Source organism: Cynocephalus volans, chromosome X, assembly GCF_027409185.1.
Source record: "Cynocephalus volans isolate mCynVol1 chromosome X, mCynVol1.pri, whole genome shotgun sequence".
In the NCBI taxonomy this organism is placed as follows: Eukaryota; Metazoa; Chordata; class Mammalia; order Dermoptera; family Cynocephalidae; genus Cynocephalus; species Cynocephalus volans.
The window spans coordinates 119,327,757-119,333,756 of NC_084478.1; the positions used below are offsets into that span (position 1 = coordinate 119,327,757).

At 35.7% G+C, this 6,000-nt stretch overlaps 1 pseudogene; it reads left to right on the forward strand.

Moving 5' to 3' along the window:
- The window catches only part of LOC134368312 (protein BTG3-like), a 52,494-nt pseudogene extending 49,458 nt beyond the window's left edge, over positions 1–3,036 (forward strand).
- Positions 3,037–6,000: the final 2,964 nt, after the last annotated feature.

Here is a 6,000-nt window from a genome sequence, read left to right on the forward strand (position 1 = left end):
ATGAAAAAGGAAACATTACAACAAATACCACATAAATAAAAAGAATCATTAGAGACTATTATAAACAACTATATGCCAACAAATTTGAAAACATGAAGGAAAGGGAAAAATTTTGGACCATACAAACTACCAAGATGGAACCAATAAGACAAAGAAAGCCTGAACACATCAATAACAAGCAACAAGATAGAAGCAGTAATCAGCAGTCTCCCAACAAAGAAAAGCACAGGACCAGATGACTTTACTGCTGAATTTTACCAAACCTTTAAAGAGAAATTAACACTAATTGTTTTCAAACTATTCCAAAAAATTTAAACAGAGGCCATTCTCCCAAACTAATCCTATGCAGCTAGCATCACTATGACACCAAAACCAGAGAGAGATACAACAAAGAAAGAAAACTAGAGGCCAATATCTTTGATGAACATAGACACAAAAATCCTCAACAAAATATTAACAAACCCAATAAATCAACAAATCAAAAAAATTATACATCATGACCAAGTGGGAATGAAAATTAAGGACAAAAATCATGTGATTATCTTAAGAGATGCAGAAAAAGCATTTGACAAAGTTCAACATCCCTTCATGATAAAGACTCTCAGTAAATTAGGCAAAGAAGGAAAGTATCTCAACACAGTAGAAGTCATATATGACAAACCCATCACCAATATCATCCTAAATGGGGAAAAGCTGAAAGATTTCCCTTAAGAATAGGAATATGAAAAGGATGCCCACTCTCACCACTCCTATTTAACATAGTATCGGAAGCACTAGGTAGAGCAATCAGACAAGAGAAAGAAATAAAGAGCATCCAGATGGCAAAAGATGAAGCCAAACTATCCCTGTTTGCAGATGACATGATCCTATATATAGAAAAACCTAAAGATTCTACCAAAAAAGAAAACCTCTTAGAGCTCATAAATAATTTCAGTAAAGTTGCAGGGTACAAAATCACCATGGAAAAATCTGTAACATTTCCATATCCCAATAATGAACTAGCATAAAAAGAAATCAAGAAAGCAACCTGTTTACAATAGTCACCAAAAACATAAAATACCTAGGAATCAATTTAACCAAGGAGGTGAAAGATCTCCACAATAAGAGCTACAAATCACTGCTGAAAGAAATCAAAGAGGATATGAAAAGATGGAAAGACTTTCCATGCTCTTGGATTAGAAGAATTAACATTGTTAAAATGTCCATGCTACCTAAAGCAATCTACAGATTCAATGCAGTACCCATCAAAATACTGACATTCTTCAAAAAATAAATAGAAAAAAAACAATACTAACAATCATATGGACTAAGAAAAGACCCCAAGTAGCCCAAGCAATCCTGAGCAAATAATAATAATAATAATAATAATAATAATAATAATAATTATTATTATTATTATTATTATTATTATTATAATAAAGCCAGAGATGTTATGCTACCTGACTTCAGATTATACTGTAAAGCTATAGTAACCCAAACAGCATGGTATTGGCATAAGAACAGACATTTAGACCAGTGGAACAGAATTGCATACCCAGAAGTCAATTGACATACTTAACAGTCAACTGATCTTTGACAAAGGCAACAAGAACATATATTCGGGAAATGACTGCCTCTTCAATAAATGGTACTGGGAAAATTGGAAATCCATATGTAGAAGAATGAAACTAGACCTGTACCTCTCACCATATACTAAAATAAACTCAAAATGGATTAAAGATTTAAGTATAAGACCTGAAACTATAAAACCCCTAAAAGAAAATGGGAAACATTTTAGGAAGTAGGACTGGGCAAATACTTCATAAATAAGACCCATAAAGCACACGTAAAAAAATATATATAAGCAAATGGGAATGGGATTATATCAAACTAAAAAGCTTCTGCACAGCAAAAGAAACAATTAACAAAGCAAAAAGACCTTTAAAAAGCTTCTAAAGAATAGGAGAAAATATTTGCAAACTGTACATCTGACAAGGGATTAATATCCACAATATACAAGTAACTCAAACCACTAACAGTAAAGAATCGAGTAACCTGATTAAAAAATGAGCAAAGGAGCTGAATACACATTTGTCAAAGAAAGATATCCAAAGGGCAACAGACACATGAATAAAGGCTCAACATCACTAATCAACCAGGAAATGTAAATCAAATCCACATTGAGGATGAGGCTAGCTGAGGTCCCTATCTCCAAGCACAGGCTCCCTGAGGCAGCGCCCTAAGTTCTAGGCTGGGACACAGTCAGGGCCACTCAGTCTGTGGCCCCAGAGCACTGGCAGCAGCAGGGGGGAAGATGAAGGATGAAATGCTGCTATTGTCTTCTTTTTCACAGGCTAGTTTGAAAACACAGTAAGTTGAAAAAAGAGTCAGTTGAGAGGTTTGCTGAGAAGTTGACTCTAATACTTCAAGAAAAATATAAAAATCACTGGTATCCAGAAAAACCATCAAAAGGATAGACCTACAGATGCATTCATGTCAATAAGTTTCAGAGAGTTGATCCTGATGTCCTGAAAGCCTGTGAGAATGGCTGTACAGCGATCTGGGCTTGCTGAAGGAGCTCACTCTCTGGGTGGACCCATGTGAGGTGTGCTATCAGTATGGAGAGAAAAACAATGCATTCATTGTTGCCAGGTTTGAAAATGAGGATGAGAACAAGGATGAGATCTCTAAGAAAGTTACCAGCGCCCTTGTTAAGGTTACCTCTGTTTATCATTCACGATCCTCTTCTGCTTATGAAGAAACAAGAAGTAGAAGTGAAGCCCAATTCAGTGACTGCAAACCCAAGCCCTGTGTACCAGATTTCAGAATGATATTCCACCTCTTCTAATGTGGCACTCTGTCCAGAAAATAACGGCAAGAATGTACTGAAGGAACAGCCATTACAGTCACTACCCTCCTTTTGTTCCATTTGGTTATCCAAATCAGGGAAGGAAGAATAAACCATATCATCCAATTCCAGTGACATGGTTACCTTCTCCTGGAATGCATTGTGACTGGAATCACTGGATTAATAATCACATTTTAGCACCTGACTAGCTCCTTTTGCTTCTGTTGATGTATTGAGAGAAAGGTAGACTAAACCTTACTATACATTAAAAGTTAAAAGTTCATATTAATAGTAGTGCAATTAGATGGACCAAACCATCAAACTTATTTTTATAGAGAAGTTATAGAGAATAATCTTTCTTTAAAAAAGATGTATATATATATGTATATGCACTTTAGATACATTGATACAGTTTGAAAAACTTTATTAAAGTTAGTCAAGTGCCTGAGATTTTAATAATGGACTTGAGTATTTACATATTGTGCATCAACTTTGTTGGATACAAGAACACTGTAGGAGTGGAAAATCTGTTTTACCACCTTTGAGCATTCACTTTATGGAGAGTATGTAAGTTATTTATACACAAGGAAATCTATTTTATGTCATTGCTGTTTAGAAGAATTCTGTGAAATCATGTAATTGCAAATAAATAGGAGTTTGAGGCATGAAAAAAAAAAAACACATTGAGATATCAGCTCACCCCAGTTAGGCTGGCTATTATAAAAAAGACAGAGAAAACAAAGCCTAGCAAGGATGTAGAGAAAAGGGAACCATCCTACACTTCTAGTGGGACTATAAATTACTGCAGCCATTATGGAAACAGTATGAAGGTTCCTCAAACAACTACTGAAAGGACTGTAATACAATTCAGCAATCCCACTGCTGGCTATATATCCAAAGGAATGGAGATCATCATGTTGAAGGGATACCTGCACTACCTTGTTTATTGTAGCTCTATTTACAATAACCAAGAGTTGGAACCAAACTAAACATCCATCAACAGATGAATGGATAAGGTAAATGTGGTACAGATACACAATGGAATACTACTCTGCCATAAAAAAAGAATAAAAGTCTGCCCTTCACAGCAACATGGATGAACTTAGGGAAAATTATGTTAAGTGAAATAAGCCAAGCACAGAAGAGAAATACCACATGTCCTCACTTACAATTAGGAGCTAAATAAATAAATAAATCAGAAAGAAAGATACAGTGATCACAAAAATACATCGAACTTTCAAAAGGAGAGAACAGAACTGAGGTCCTCAGAGGTAGGAAAGGGGAGGGGGGTTAGCTAGAAATTTGTAAAGGCCCACAAAAAATAATTACATTGTATAAAGTTAAATATACTAATTATCCTGATTTGAGCATCACATATTGCACACAGGTATTGATATTCAATGTAGTACCGCACAGATATGTACAAACAATTATGGTTCAATAAAAAAAAAAAAGATATTTGATTACTTCCTATCCTGGCAAAATGGAATAGACTTATTTTCTTTTATTCCTTTCTACTTAAGTACAAGTGAAAACCCTAACATATATGAAACAAATAAGAAGATTTTTAAACGTAGAGAGAAGAAGACAGACTAATTAGGGATGTTGGGACCCAAGGAATGACATGATGGAATGACAAGATGGGTTTACTATTTGCTTCATATATCCCAGACATGAAACTCAAGCCCTCAACCAGGAAACACCAACAGACGGAAACACGAAAGTTTCCAACAAAACCCTGTTCTTTCTAGCCAGAAAACAAGGGAAAAGACAGCCTAGCAAGCCAGAAAACTTTTAGGTAATAACTGCTGTACTCCAGCCAAACACCACAGAAAAAATTGTGACCCCTCCCTCACCCATGCAAGTAGAGGACTTAGTGGGGAGCCTAACAACTTCTCAGGGCTATAACCAGGCAGTATAACACTCTCACCAGGCTTTTGTCATAAAAAGCCAAATAGGGAACTGAGACTTTTATCACTGCCATCTTCCAATGAGGTCATCCCCCAACTCCCACAGTGTCAGTGAAGACTACAAGGGGATCTTGGACTTCCACCTGAACCTAACAGTAATGAGGTACCACTTTCAATCAGGGAGGCATCAGTGTAAGCCTAGTATGGAGCTGGAAATCCCACCTCTATTCAACAATAATGTGGAATATATGACATTTGAGTGCTAAAGGAAGCTGAGTACAGAAACTGGACTTCTATCCCCACCTGGCAGTAACTAGGTACATCCCCCTCTCTTTGCCAAAGCAGTATCAGAAGAAACCAGCTAACGTAAAAGGTATAAATAAGATCCAGGGTCTCATATAATAATACATGATATATCCAGGTTTCAGTAAAAAGTCACTAATAATACCAAAACCAAGAAGATCTCAAACTGAATGAAAAAAAACCCCAATAGGTGACAAAACCAACATGACAGAGATATTAGAATATTTTAAAGCAGCCTCATAAAAATGTGTTAAACACAATTATTTACATGTTTGAAGCAAATGAAAACTTAGAGAGTCTTAGCAAAGAAATTGCCTCAGCAAGAAATGGAAGATACAAAGAAGAGCCAAATGGGAATTTGAGAACAGAAAAATGCAATAATAATAATAATAACCAACAGCAGAATGGAGGGGACAGAGGAAAGTATCAGAGAACCTGAAGAGAGAGCAATAGAAAATACCCAATCTGAACAACAGAGAGAAAATAAACTGAAAAAAGAAAACAGTCTCAGACCCAACATTTGTGTCATTGTAGTCTCAGAGGAGAGAATAAAGAGGGCAGGCTGGAAAAAGTACTCAAAGAAATAATGGCTGAAAACTTGACAGATTTGGAAAAAGGCACAAAACTACAGATTTAAGAAGGTGAATGAAACCCAAACAAGGAAAACCCAAAGAAATCCACACAAAGACACATCATAATCAAATTTCTGAAAACTTAGAGACAAAGAAGTATATTGATATAATGAGAGGTATGAGACCTTACTTACAGGTGACCAACTTTCAAACTGTTTGAATGGCATAGATTTTTCATAAGGAATCATGGAGTGCTGAAAAAAAAAAAAAAGAACTGTGAATCCAGATTCCTATATCCAGTGAAAATATCCTTCAGGAATGAAGGGGAAATTGAGACATTCTTAAATAAAGGAAAACTAAGAGAATCTTTGACAGCAGATCTACCCTA